We start from the raw sequence: 15146 nt of genomic DNA on the forward strand, positions 1-15146 counted from the left end.
GCTGCTTGTTCTCTTCAAATATCTGCAGAAGAACGTCTTCTTTTCTTTCTGCAGCTCCTTGTTCTCTTCAAATATCTGCAGAATAAGTACTTCTTTTCCTCCTGCAGCTGCTTGTTCTCTTCAAAGATCTGCAGAAGAACTTCTTTTCTTCCTGCAGCTGCTTGTTCTCTTCAAAGATCTGCAGAAGAACTTCTTTTCTTCCTGCAGCTGCTTGTTCTCTTCAAATATCTGCAGAAGAACGTCTTCTTTTCTTTCTGCAGCTCCTTGTTCTCTTCAAATATCTGCAGAATAAGTACTTCTTTTCCTCCTGCAGCTGCTTGTTCTCTTCAGAGATCTGCAGAAGAACATCGTCTTTTCTTCCTGCAGCTGCTTGTTCTCTTCAAAGATCTGCAGAAGAACTTCTTCTTTTCTTCCTGCAGCGGCTTGTTCTTTTCAGAGATCTGCAGAAGAACATCGTCTTTTCTTCCTGCAGCTGCTTGTTCGCTTCAAAGATCTGCAGAAGAACTTCTTCTTTTCTTCCTGCAGCGGCTTGTTCTCTTCAAAGATCTGCAGAAGAACTTCTTTTCTTCCTGCAGCTGCTTGTTCTCTTTAAAAATCTGCAGAAGAACTTCTTCTTTTCTTCCTGCAGCTGCTTGTTCTCTTCAAAGATCTGCAGAAGAACTTCTTTTCTTCCTGCAGCTGCTTGTTCTCTTTAAAGATCTGCAGAAGAACTTTTTCTTTTCTTCCTGCAGCTGCTTGTTCTCTTCAAAGATCTGCAGAAGAACTTCTTCTTTTCTTCCAGCAGCTGCTCGTTTCAAAGCTGTCTGCTGACATTTGTGCTCCATAAAGTTCTGCTTGCAGCCATCAGCTCTTCTTTGTGTCTTTGCTCCAAAAGACTCCTTTAAAGCGCGTGCAGAAGAAGCAGCCGTGCACGCTCACATGCACTCTGAGTCCTGCTGCTGTGTTTCAGCAGATGCAGCTGAGAGTCCAGCGGCTGATGAGCAGACAGTGACAGAGTCATGCTGCAGCTGGATGCTGCTCTGACAGACACATCCTCCACAAACATCCTCACCTTTTCATCCACAAACATCATCACATCATCCATCAAAGCTCCCAGCAGCTTCTGACTCTTCATTCAGAGCTGAAGTCAGGGATCAATGTCCAACATTTGCTGCTGACTCTTCCTCATCACTTCCTTCTTCTCTCTGCTTTGATCTGTTGGACCTGAAAGTCTCTGCTTGAAGGGCTGCAGCAGAGAAGGACTGGAAGATCATCTCCTGAAAACTGGGATGAAGACTTTCCAGCATCATGCTGCTGAAATTCTCCCATGATTCAGTGCTGTTTGGAGAAGAGCTGAGCAGAAAGAGGAAGTGGACTTTTTCTGCTGTTGCTGCAGAAACATCAGTTGGTTTGGATGCAGCCACAGGCTGATGTTTGACTTTCACACATCTGGACTTCTTTCCTGAAGCAGCTGCATGTTGTCCTGAATGTTCCTGAATGTTCTTCTTCTCTGCTTCTGCTGGACTCTTCTGATCCGCTGCTGTTGCTTCACATCTTTGGACTTTTTCTAAACTTTCTGATCTTCTTTAGCTCTGAACTCTTTAGAAGAAGTGAAGGATGAAAAACATGAATTTTGTCTTTAAGCTCAACTCTTTCTTCTTGATTCAGGTTGTTTGACTGCAGATTATCAAAGACCAGCTGTGCTGCTCTGGTCTCAGTTCTGAAGTCCAACCCGTCCCACCTGACAGAACTTGACTTGAGATACAACAACCTTCATTCTTCAGATGTTCAGCAGCTCCAGGATCTGGTGGAGAGTCCAAACTCCAAACTGCAGACTCTGAGGTCAGTAGAGGGTTAGAGTCAGTCCAGCTGCTTCCAGATGTTTGGTCCAAAAGTTAGTCTGAGAGCAAAGATGCAGAGTTTCCTGTGAGCTTATAAAAAAGATCTGCGTAGAGCTAGAAGCCAGTACTATTCAAACTTAATATCAGAGAATGGAAACAATCCAAGATTTCTTTTTAGCACTATTGCTAAATGAACTCGCAGTCAGAGCTCAGTAGAACCACATGTTCCTGTTTCTCTCAGCTCTGATGATTTTCTTACATTTTTCGAAAGTAAAATCTCAAATATTAGACATAAGTTAAATCAAGTTATTCCTACAATCACCCCAGAACAGGCTGAAGCGTTAGAAATGGAGGCATCCATAGAAACCTCTGTAACATTAGACTGCTTCACTATTGTGGATCAAGCGGAAATAACATCAATTATTACGTCCTCCAAATCCTCAACATGTCTGTTAGACCCAATTCCCACTAGACTTTTTAAAGAAAATTTTCCCCTAATTAATGATCCCATATTAACAATGATAAATAATTTCCGGTTCCGTGTTACGGGCAGGGCGCGTGGCGTGCCTCTCTGCGAATACAACTATCTTCAAATTACTTAAAAGGTTGATTTTCCCCAAAAAAGAGAGCTGACCATGCCCCCGAAGAAACCCCAGGAATACGAAGACCTCAAAAAGACTCTTGACATTATTCAAGAAACGCTGAAAAGTTTTATGGAACAAGTGTCGGCTAAGCTAATGCCACTTTGGGAGATGATGGAAGAGTTCCGAAGATTTCAGGCTCAAAACGAGCAGCGAGAAAACCGGGTCGAGATTCTGGAGAAAAGACTGGACGATGTGGAACAGCAAGTAAGGATGAATAATGTCATTCTCACTGCAGTACCAATCAAGCCTCGAGCGAAACTGACAGCAGGAGCAAGCACTGCTAATTCTAGCGCTAGCGTAGCTAGCAGTGCTAATACGGTGATCGGGGCAGAGTCTTTGGAGCAGCAAATACATTCATTTCTCACATCTAAAGGGATTTCCCTGGATCTCAATACCATCGAGACCTGCCACCTGCTCCCCAGGAGAAAGGAGACGGATAAACCAGCGATCCTCATCAGGTTTGTGAATCACAAACACAAGCTAGCTTTGATGAATCAAAGGAAGAATCTGAAGGGATCTGCTGCTTATCTGAACGACCATCTGACCAGAAGGAATGCTGAAATCGCCAAACATGCCAGGCTTCTCAGGAAGCGTAAGCAGATTGAGAACACTTGGGTTAAAGGCTGCAGGATTTACGTCAAACCGCTCGGTCCACCGGACCGATCCAAGGTTCTGAACACCATAAAGGACTTTGAGAAGTGTTTAATCACGGTCGTCTGAAACAACGTGGAGTAATAAACCAAAGAGCCAAATAATTTCAAGAAATATGACGCCTGGATTCCTCACTTTCTCTGTATGTCTGACGTAACCTGAATAACAGCAGAGTTCTAACCTGCAGACAACTTGACCTCAACTTTCACCGTCGCTGATATCAGCTGAAGAAGGATATGGACCTGAATCAAATGTCTGCAGACATAACATCGAAGAGAACTATTAACTCTGTTTAAACCCAGAAGTACGGCTGTTATCAGTAAAAGAAGAAATGCCAACCTTGGACAATCGACAGTTATGGACCCTTTTTACTTTTCCCCTAATACTTTATTATAAAAAAATAAATAAAAAAAAGTAAAACAAATGATTAATCACTTATTGAAAATTGTTAATTTGATTGACTTTTAATGATATTACTTCAATTTCTCCAAAAATTGATAAATTGATTCAAAAATCTTTCCTAATGTAGCATAATTTTGTACATGTTTTTAACTTTTGATACTTGATGAAATTTTGCTATGAAAATTCCTGAAACAGTGTTGTGTCTACTTTACAGATATAGTATTATGTTTTATTCATATGAATGGCTTTTATAAGTAACATAATCTGCATATATTTCAGATGACTGATCTGCATTTGCCATATTGATTTCTAAAATAGTTATTTTTGACGTAATACTTAAGTAATTCATCTTTGTCATGTGCTTTATCAATATCTTATGATTCTTAATTCTGTCTGATAAAAACTGGGAACCGGATATTGATAAATCATGTAATAAAATGGTTACAGTATAATGGGGTGGGATTATATAAGTTCGCTTCCTTCCACTCCCTTTCAAGCAATGTATAACTGATGATTATATTGCTGTTGTGTATTATTTGTACTTAATTGCTTGAAATAAACCATTTCAAATCAAAAAAATAAAAATACCTCTCTGGAAGCGGGTTACGTGAAACAGTCTTTTAAATATGCAGTTGTTAAACCTCTTTGAAAAAGCCCAGTTTGGATCCTAGCATCTTGGCCAACTATAGACCGATATCAAACCTGCCCTTTATTTCTAAAATCCTAGAAAGAGTTGTAGTTAAGCAGCTTTAGGCAAGGCAAGGCAAGGCAAGTTTATTTGTAAAGCACAATTCGTACACAAAGTAGTTCAAGGTGCTTCACAAAACAGAAAAATGAATTAAAATCACAATATATCATAGAAATAATCAAAGTAAAATGTATTTTAAAAGAAAAGAAAAAAATTGAAAATTGATTTAAAAATAAAGGAAGGAAAGGAAAGAAAAGTGCAGATAGGACCTTTCAGTCAAATACACGGCTAAACAGAAATGTTTTAAGTCTAGATTTGAACATGAACACAGAAGAGGCCTGTCTTACGACTTCAGGGAGGCTGTTCCAGATTTTAGCTGCAGAATATTGAAACGCTGATTCCCCTTGTTTAGTTCTGACTCTGGGAATCAACAGGAGGCCGGTCCCTGAGGTCCTCAGAGTACGAGATGGTTCATATGGCACTAACATATCAGAGATGTACTTTGGTGCGCGGCCATGGAGAGACTTGTACACAAGCAGAAATGCTTTGAAGTCTATTCTTTGAGGTACAGGGAGCCAGTGCAGAGACCTGAGCACAGGACTGATATGATCATACTTCCTGGTTCTGGTCAGGACTCGAGCAGCAGCATTCTGGATGTACTGAAGCTGTTTCACAGCTCGTTTGGAGAGGCCGGTGAGCAGGCCGTTACAGTAGTCTAACCTACTGGAGACAAATGCATGAATAAGTATCTCCAGGTCTGGCTTTGACACTATGTTTTTGATTTTGGCAATGTTATTCAGATGGTAAAATGCCGCTGATGTTACTGACTTGATATGGCTGTTAAAGTTCAGGTCAAAGTCTTGATTTGAGGGTTTAAGAGACAGAGAATGAAGGTAGCTGCTGACACTTTCTCTTTGTTTCTGTGGGCCAAAAATAATAACTTCGGTCTTGTTTGAGTTTAGTTGGAGAAAGTTGTTCTGCATCCACGCACTGATCTGTGGGAGGCAGTGGCTGAGTCAATCCACCAGCCCATATTCACCTGTTGTCAGTGACACATAGATCTGAGTATCATATGCATAGTTGTGATAAGATATGTTATTACTGCGTATTAACTGCCCTAGTGGCAGCATGTAGAGGTTGAACAGAAGGGGTCCCAGGATCGATCCCTGGGGCACACCACAAGTCAAGGTCATGTAGTCCAATGAGTTATATCACTAGAGGAGACACGCCCGCTTTAGAAGCCTGGCCGACGGTGGCGGAGCACGACGCCATCTTGGTGAGGTCGAGGAGGCCCACATGACAATGATTTCTATTGCTTTTAGTGGTGTCTAAGTACCTTTTATATGCTATTTATATTGTTAAATTTATATATATTTGTACATATATGTAAATATATTATATTTATATATATAATATATATATATATAGATACATCATTTGTTGTTGTTAAAGAAGACAAACGGTCAGCCTTAAAAGCTCAAACTTTAATGGAAATGCATTGTTGCAGGACTTACGAAGAAAAAATAATTTCAAAGAATTTTAAAAACAATTTCTAAACATTTAGAAGTTTTAGACCTCTTTGACATGTAATTTAAATTATTTAGAAAAACCCAACAATAAGTCAATAATAATAATAATAATAATAATAATAATAATAATAATAATAATAATAAATCAATAGTAAGTCAGTACAAAAAATAAATAATAACAATAAATAAATAATTAGTCAATAAATAATAAAAACTAAGTCTATTAATGATAATAATAATAATATGCCAACCCAGTCTTGGAGTCTGTGCATAAGGATCCCATGATCAACAGTATCAAAGGCAGCACTCAGGTCTAGCAGGATTAAGACAGAGACTTTGCCATCATCAGTGTTCAGGCGGATGTCGTTGGTTACCTTGATAAGAGCAGTTTCTGTGCTATGATGGCGTCTAAAACCTGACTGGAAAACATCAAATGAATTGTTTGATAAGAGAAAGTCAGTGAGCTGTTGGTAGACAACTTTTTCAAGGACTTTTCCTAAAAATGGCAGATTAGAGATATGTCTGTAATTATTCAGTACAGTGGGATCAAGACCGCTTTTCTTCAGGAGATGTTTAATGACTGCAGTTTTTAAGGCCTCGGGAAATATTCCAGATTGAAGAGACATGTTAACTATTTGAGTAATTGATGGCAACACACTGTTCAAGACAGACTTTAGAAATCTAGTGGGTAACATATCAAGGCAGCATGTAGACGAGCTCAGACGGGTGATGGTCTCTTGGACAGTTTGGTCAGTGACAGGTACAAAGTGAGTCAGCTTAGAGTGAGTAGGTGAGTAGGCCCCTAGGGCTGCTCTCCTGGTTTGGCTGGGGCGCTCTCTTTCCCTCCGTGCCTCCCTGCTCTCTGGCTCTGGGGGCCTTGCGGCGGTCCTGCTGGCCCTGGCCTGGGTGGCGGGCTTGGTCGCCCGGGCGGCGGTTGTTCCCTGCCGGTTCCCGTGTGGCATTGGGGGGATTCCGGCTGCTGCTGCTGCTGCGGTGGGGGTCTTGGGGTGGGGATGGCTGGGCACTCTCCCTCCTTCTTTTCACGTTCCACCATCCATTTTAGAAGAACATAAACACTCACCTGAGCACAGGTGTTAGCTCACCTTTGCACTAACAGTTTGCATGATTAAATGACTGAAATATTTCACACTAGTTGGTTTTAAGGCATAAGTATGCGTGTGAACACTATCTGTTTTGTGTACATGTCGACAGGTGGACATTTTTGCAGCTAGCAGGTGTGTTTATAACATTTGAGTGTGTGTGTGGACAGGCCCCGCCCTTTTTGCTTTATGCTGCTTCATGGTCTTACCCCCCTTCCCCTCCTATTATCACCCTTCTACCCCCCCTCTCTCTAACGTCCCTCTCTCTTCTTCCCCTCTTTCCTTTTCCGTCCGGTCCAACACCAAAGATTTTCAAACATGATTGAAATCAATAAAGTTTGGCCTCAATTACAAAAGGGGTTTATTCAGACATACCTTTGGTTTGTCTGAAGATTAATAACCCCTCTTGTTAAAGTAAAATATGTCCAACACAAGAGGCCCTCAGCTCTCATCTGTCTGCCTAGCTGTTGGACAGGACAAGTTAAAAAAAAAAAAAAAAGAGTGAGTAGGTGGCCGTTGGATAGTTATATGTGTTGTGGAGTTGATGGCTTTTTTAATGCCCTGAACCTTGTCAATAAAAAAATGCAGCAAACTCATTACAATTAGGTGTGCAAACCAGTTCTATTGGTAGCTGGGTTGGAGGGTTGGTTAATCTGTTTACTGTTGTGAACAGGACACGAGAGTTGCTGCTGCAACTTCCAATGATTTCAGAGAAGTACCTTTCCCTTGTTCTGCATAAGATCTGGTTGTAAGCGTACAACTCCCCCTTATACATTTCATAATGAACCTGGAGCTTTGACTTGCGCCACTTTCGCTCAGCTCTGCGGCACTGTTGTTTCTGTGCCCTGACTAGATCATCGTTCCTCCAGGTAGCTTTCTGTCTATGTTTTCTCAATTTAACCTTCATAGGGGTAATGGCATCCAGAACATTCAAGATACTAGAAGTAACAGAATTCAGTATTTCATCAACATTGGCACCAGAGGCGTTTTCAGGGTCTATCATTTCTACAAACTGTGCCCTAGTGCTCTCATTTATTTGTCTCCTTTGGACAACTGCAGGGCCAGGCGGTGGTTTGGGAGCAACAGACAGGTCAAAGAATACACAGAAATGATCAGAGAGGGCGACATCAACCACACTGACATTGTGAATATTAACCCCCTTTGTGATGAGCAGGTCCAGAGTGTGCCCTCTGTTGTGGGTGGGGCAACTCACATGCTGAATTAGATCAAAGGTTTCAAGGACAGCATTGAGCTCTTTTGCATTTCTGTCATTGACATTATCAACATGAACATTAAAATCACCTGTAATAACTAGACCATCAAAGTCTGTCATTGACATTATCAACATAAAGCAGGAAGCGGCAGGAGCAGGGGAAAAAGTATCTGCACTCTTTTGCAAGGATGCTGTTAAAAAGAAAACTCACCTTACTGCCACCTACAGGACAACAGCCACTTTGAAGACTTTCAGTCGGGGTTTAGACCTCACCACAGTATGGAAACTGCACTAGTTAGAGTCTCTAATGACTTGTTATTGCCCTCAGAAAAGGGACTACTTTCTATTCTGGTCCTGTTGGACCTCAGTGCAGCCTTTGACACTATCGACCACAGTATTTTACTCCATAGATTAGAGCAGGACATAGGGATCAGATGATCTGCTCTCCAGTGGTTTAAATCCTATCTGTCTGATAGGTATCAGTTCGTTAATTTAAATGGCCATTCCTCTTAGTGCACTCGAGTCAACTATGGAATCTCACAGGGCTCAGTCTTGGGATTAATTGCCTCCTCTTGAACCCAAAAAAAAACTGAGGTCATAATACTCGGTCCTAAAAACCTCAGAGATGCTCTGTCTGTTCAGATAGTCTCCCTGGATGGCATAAGTATAGCCCCTAATTCCACAGTTAGATACCTTGGGGTTTTATTTGACCAGGACTTATCATTTAAGGCTCACATATCTCAGGCGTGTAGAACTGCCTTTTTTCACCTGCGGAATATTGCTAAGATCAGAAATATACTTTCTAAGAGTGATGCTGAAAAACTCATCCATGCATTTGTTACGTCGAGGCTGGATTACTGTAACTCTTGGTTGGCAGCGTGTCCTATGAGTTCCTTAAGAAGTCTCCAGCTTGTTCAGAACGCAGCAGCTGGATTGTTAGCTGGAACTACCAGAAGAGATCACATCACTCCTGTGTTGGTTTCGCTCCATTGGCTCCCAGTTGATTCTAGAATCAAGTTCAAGATCCTCCTGTTAACCTATAAGGCCTTACATGGAATGGCCCCGTCCTATATTAAGGACCTCATAGTCCCTTACCATCCAATAAGAACACTTCCCTCGCAAAATGCAGGACTGCTTGTGGTTCCTAGAATTAGTAAAAGTACAGTTGGAGGTAGAGCGTTTAGCCACCAAGCCCCTGTCTTATGGAATAAGCTCCCAGCTCATGTAAGAGAGGCCGATTCAGTTTCTACATTCAAAGTTGGACTTAAAACATTACTCTTTGGACAGGCTTATTGTCAGACTAGTTAGTTTTCAGAGATTATTTAACTCAATGTTATTGTGTTTAAATTAAACTTAATGACAATAACTATTTGTTTTAAAAGGCTGCTAGAAGTTGAAGCTGGGGTAACTATGGTGCACTGGGGTTCTGTCCTCTTTTCTCATCTATTTCTACCCTTCCTCTCTCCTCTATTCTTGATCATAATTCATCATTTAGTTCTCCATGCCTCTTTTTGGTGCAGTGCGATTCATGTATTGTCTCTCTTTCCCTCTCCCCTCCTGGGGAGTGGGAGTGCTTCCAGACTCCAGTTGGCTCATCCGTGCTCCAGTCCTGACCGTTTACCTCGCCTTTGCTCCCGCTCCTACACCTGGCTGTGGTTCCTGTCTCCGGCTCGACTCGGGCCTTTGACTGTCCCCCACAACCACGACTGGATGAAGCTCATCTGCTGGACTTTATATATGTAGTTGTAGATTTAGATAAGTTAATTCTTCTCTAAGAGTTCTGGTAAATTGCCTGTCCATCCTGGGGGAGGATCCCTCCTTCATGTCGGCACCCCTGAGGTTTCTTCGTTTTTTCCGGAATCCATTTTTTTAGGAGTTTTTCCTTACCGCGAAGGGGGGTCTAAGGGCAGGGATGCCAGTATAGCTTAGTCAGTTTGTTAGTTCATTTTAGTATTTTCCTATTGAACTCTTTGTATTCGTGATCCTTTTGAGTTTATGTTTTACTTCGAAGCCCATCGAGATGACTGTTGTTGTGTTTTTGGGCTATACAAATTAAATTGAATTGAATTGAAAATTGAATTTTGAAGCTGCAGCTTGTCAGTGAAGCTCTGGGGAGAATGATGACAGGCTTCAGGACAACAGTCAGCCAATCAGAGCAGCAGAAGCTCCAACAGGTGAAGATGACAGGAAGCTGCTGCTCTGAACAGGACTGAAGCTCCTGCTGCTCTTTCTGCTGCTGTGCTGCATCAGTGACTGACAGACCAGGATCAGGAGACATTCCTTCATCTCTGTATCTCTACTTTCTCTCTGCAGGTGGAGGGGAATGAGCTGGTAAGTCGGATGTTCCTCCTGGAGAAGCAGAGAGGGGCAGCAGCAGCAGCTGGTCTGCAGAGATGTTGTGACTGGACGGTGTTCCTGGGAGGTGGAGAGCAGAGTGATGGAGGAATCAGAGGAAGTGGAGATGAGTGTCAGAGCTGCAGCAAGAACTGAACTGAGATCAGCTCCACTGTCTCTCTCAGCATCAAGTGGACAGTTATTGTGCTGCAGCTCCCCCGGTGGACTGATGGAGAACTGCACTTCCTCTTTCATTCTAACTTGGAGTGTTGGGAAATTTTCTGCTTCTCTTGTCTCTCTAATTGTGAGCTTCTTTTGACTTTGTCCACACACTCTTGCTGTAGTTACAGATATCATCATCTGTCAAAGTTATTTCTGTAAACAAAAGACAGTATTAAAAACAGACAGCAAGAAGCGAGTACAATTTTGCATGAGGATAGCTGGAAAGGGACAACCCTTCGATACCTCTGCTTCAAAGAGCTCGGAGTGTGTCTGCCTTGTCCTCAAACTTTTATTATAGATCGGGTCGCCCTGGTTACATTGTGTGTGAAATACCTGTAGGTCAACAGGTTAGTAGTTATCATATATTCTTTAATTTTTTTGCTGTAGTCACAGGTAGTTCTGTCTTTCATGATTAAATCAGCTTACATTCCACTCCTTTTCTGGTGAGGTGATCAGTTCTCCAAATGGCACACGGAAAAATCCCAACACAACAACTTTATATGTGTAATTCAAACAGAAGATAAAAAACTATCTTAAAAACAGGAGTTAGAATGAGAAATAATACTGTGTTTTCAAACTGTAGGGGGCACCCTATGAGGCGGTGCCCCTATGTGTTGTGGGACGTAGAAAAAGACAGCATGAGAACGGGGGAGGGAAGTATGGGCGTGAACAACATTGTTTACAACTTGGCTTTGTCATGTAATGAATGATGCAGCTCAGAATTGCTTGTTCACGACAATGTGCGAAAGTGCGATTTACGACAGTGCGATCTACGGCAGTGGAGTTTGATGTGCGTGTCTGGAGAGTGTTAATAAAAGTGTCTGCTGCTAACCACCGAACCATTGCCACTCGTCATTCCACATGGTGTCAGAAGTGACCTGGACAGAACCAATGTCGAATACGGAGTAAGAAGACAAAGAACTGAGCGAAATGGCTAAATTTAATCCGCTTTGATAAGCCGACTGAATGGCCGGACTGGAGACAGCGCTTTGAGCGATACAGAATCGCCACGAAACTCAATAAGGATGAGGGGACGGTGCAGGTGAGCTGCCTCATCTATGCAATGGGCGCTGAAGCGGAGAATATTTTTAAGTCGTTTACATTCAACAAGGAGGGCGACAGAGACAAAATCGAGGTCGTCCTAGCAAAGTTCGACGACTATTTTTTCCCGCGGCGGAATGTGATCCACGAAAGAGCGTGTTTTCACCAGCGCGTGCAGCGGACAGGGGAGAAAGCAGATAGTTTTATCCGAGCACTCTATGAACTGTCAGAGCACTGTGACTTCGGAGCGGCCAGAGAGGAGCACATCCGTGACCGGATCGTGGTGGGATCCAGGATAAAGAGCTCTCACGCAGGCTACAGTTGATGTCGGATTTAACATTGGCGCTCACAGTTCAGAGTGTACGGCAAGCAGAAGAAGTCGCAGCACAAGTGAGTCTGCAAGGGGACACGGCTGCGGTTCAAGAGGTACGGCACAGAAATAAAAACACAAACTGGAGACGACAGCATAAACCAGGCAAGTCAAACGCACACAGTAAATGGGGGGAACCTGTAAAGAAATGCGGAAGATGTGGAAAGCTGCCACACAGAGGTGAGGAGAAATGTCCAGCTTCAAAAGCCAAGTGCCATGACTGCCACAAGATGGGGCATTGGGCCAGAGCATGTCGCAGCAGCAGGTCAGTGAATGAGGTCACTGAAGCACAGGAAGGGGAGCAGACCTCCTACTTTCTCGGCTCCATATGCAATGCAAAAGGAAACAAGTCTGAAGCATGGACGGTGTTGCTCCAAGTTGAATCTGTTCCTGTCCAATTTAAGATTGACACAGGGGCTGATGTCAATATTATAAACGAGGACACATTTCAAGCTTTCGACACAGGAAAGGTGTTACATCCACCTGATCTCCCACTAGACAGTCCTGGAGGAGAACTGTCCTGCCTTGGTTGCTTTGATGCTGCAGTATGCTACAAACGCAAGAGCTACACATCAAAAATATATGTAGTGCATGGGCATAGAGTCAACAATCTGCTCAGCCGCTCTCTGTCTGTAGAAATGAACCTTGTGAGAAGAGTAGATGAGATCGCAAACTATACAAATGAACAAACAGCCGGCAGTCAGCCCTTTGGGGAGCACGGCATTTTAAAAAAGGCTCCAGTAAAAATTGAATTAAAAGAAGGTGTGGTGCCACACGCAGTTCACACAGCAAGGCGTGTACCATTCCCCATGCTACAGAAAGTGAAAGAGGAGCTGTTAAGGATGGAGAAAAATGACATCATTAAACGCGTAATAAAACCGACAAAATGGTGCGCTCCAATGGTGCCAGTCTTAAAGAAACATACAGGCAAAGCCAGGATCTGTGTTGATCTAACAAAACTCAATAAGTCGGTGAAAAGAGAGTGGTACATCCTTCCAACATCAGATGAAATAACTATGAGGGGCCGTATAAGACATTATTTATTCTGAACCATTCACATTCATACATTCTTGCTCTCACAGTCATATATACTCTCGTTCACATACATATATTCTCTTACGCATCCATATATTCTCTCTCTCACATTCATACATTCTTGCTCTCACAGTCATATATACTCTCTTTCGCATACATATATTCTCTTACGCATCCATATATTCTCTCTCTCACATTCATACATTCTTGCTCTCACAGTCATATATACTCTCTTTCGCATACATATATTCTCACTTGCACATCCATATATTCTCTCTCTCGCATGCATATATATTCTCTTACGCATTCATATATTCTCACTTGCACATCCATATATTCTCTCTCTCGCATGCATATATATTACTTTACACATACATACATTCTCACTCTCATTGTCACTCTTAAAAAAGAATGTATGTATGTGAAAGACAAGTATATATGAACGTGTGAGGAAGAGTTTATATGTGTGTGTGAGAGAGGAGTATGCATGAAACGGAAGTTACTTTGCATGAAAAGGAAGGCACTTTGAATGAAAAGGAAGGCACTTTGAATGAAACGGAAGGCAGATGATTTCTCGTGCTCTGATTGGACGAGAGGCCGCCACCTCCCATTTTGAACAGACGCTAACACGAACCAATAAGAAGGCCATCGGAACCTTAAGAAATATTTTATCTTCACCTCAAGTGGTCACAAATCTGTCTGCATCTCTAGAGACACAAAGGAATGTCTCAAATACCAATAATGGTAATAGAAGTGCCACCGAAACAGAAAATCCGTATCCACCTTATTCCTAGCCCCCATGAGCCTTTGCGTGAATTATGGGCGACACTTCCTGTAGACGCTGGAACACGCATTTACATTAAAACAAATTCCTCTTGTTTTCGATCCATAACTACATATAAATGTGGGAAAACCAGCTGTCATTTCTTAAAAAAGGCAACGGTGAGGTGGAGATGAAATATTTGTTAAGGTTCCGATGGCTGCAGGACCCCCGTGGCTACTTCTTGCCGGTTCGTTTTTTAAAAAAAATAAACTTTATTAACAATATCTTGCACATACAAAATACCAAACACAAAACTCCACTGTGTGCAAAATACAATCTTCACGTTCGCCATGAGAATGAACAAAAAAACATAATGATAACCATGTAAAACAGGTTATGCAAAAAGAAAACAAAAATAATAAGGCAAAGGAATCTGTTAAAGTTTCAGGAGAGACCATGTTTCAACTGTTCTGACAGCTTTTTTGTTAGTGGAAGATTTAATACTGTTCACATACAAAACCATTTCTTTCTGAAAAACATAAAACACGTTTTTTTTGTTGGCATATTTACATTTGTGTATAAAGTATTTAGCCATAATTATAAGTAAATTAACTACATATATTTTTTCTGCATTAAGTCTTTCTTGTGTAAAATATCCAAAAATAATATGCTCGTAAAATAATCTATAATCTTCACATAGATGAGTTCTTATAAAATGTATCACATCTTTCCAAAATAGTTGAGTGAAAGAGCAAAACCAAAAAAGATGAGGCACAGTTTCTGGTGAGGAATGACAGAATGAACAGTTTATGTCCAGATCTTTTTTAAACTTAGTAAAGAAATGTTTCACTGGATAAAATTTGTGAAGAATTTTGAAAGAAATTTCTCTGATTTTATTGGTGATGAAATACTTTTGTGGCAGGGTCCAAACCTTTTCCCACTGAATTCTACATCCAAAGCTGTTCCAGTATGAGATAATATACGGTTTTGTGGCAATCTCATTTTGAAACAGAGAACGGATACTTTGATTATTACTGCTAGCTGAAAAACATACCTTTCCACACCACAAGTCTGTTAATTTGGGATTTCTTGCTTGTTCATGTTAGCGTCTGCACTGTAATCCCTAGCGAGTTGACTGAACTTAAAAATTATTTTGTAACAGATTACGCAACAGTTAAGTTATATTATTAAAACTTTTAAGTTAACATTTATTAAAATTCATATTGTCAGTTGGCTTACATTTGTATTATTTCATATAAAAAATATTAAGATTCCTCAACTTATAAAAGAGAAATTATTTACTTAAAGTTTTTAATATTTTCCAACTAAAAAAC

At 41.4% G+C, this 15146-nt stretch overlaps 1 protein-coding gene across 1 annotated transcript in view; it reads right to left on the reverse strand.

Annotated features, from left to right (window-relative positions):
* LOC101164420 (uncharacterized) overlaps positions 1 to 15146 on the reverse strand; it is a 736165-nt gene that overhangs the window by 669628 nt on the left and 51391 nt on the right. The window lies entirely within an intron of this gene.

This window comes from Oryzias latipes, chromosome 2 (genome assembly GCF_053564925.1).
Source record: "Oryzias latipes strain Hd-rR chromosome 2, Olatipes_Hd-rR_3.1".
NCBI classification, from domain to species: Eukaryota; Metazoa; Chordata; class Actinopteri; order Beloniformes; family Adrianichthyidae; genus Oryzias; species Oryzias latipes.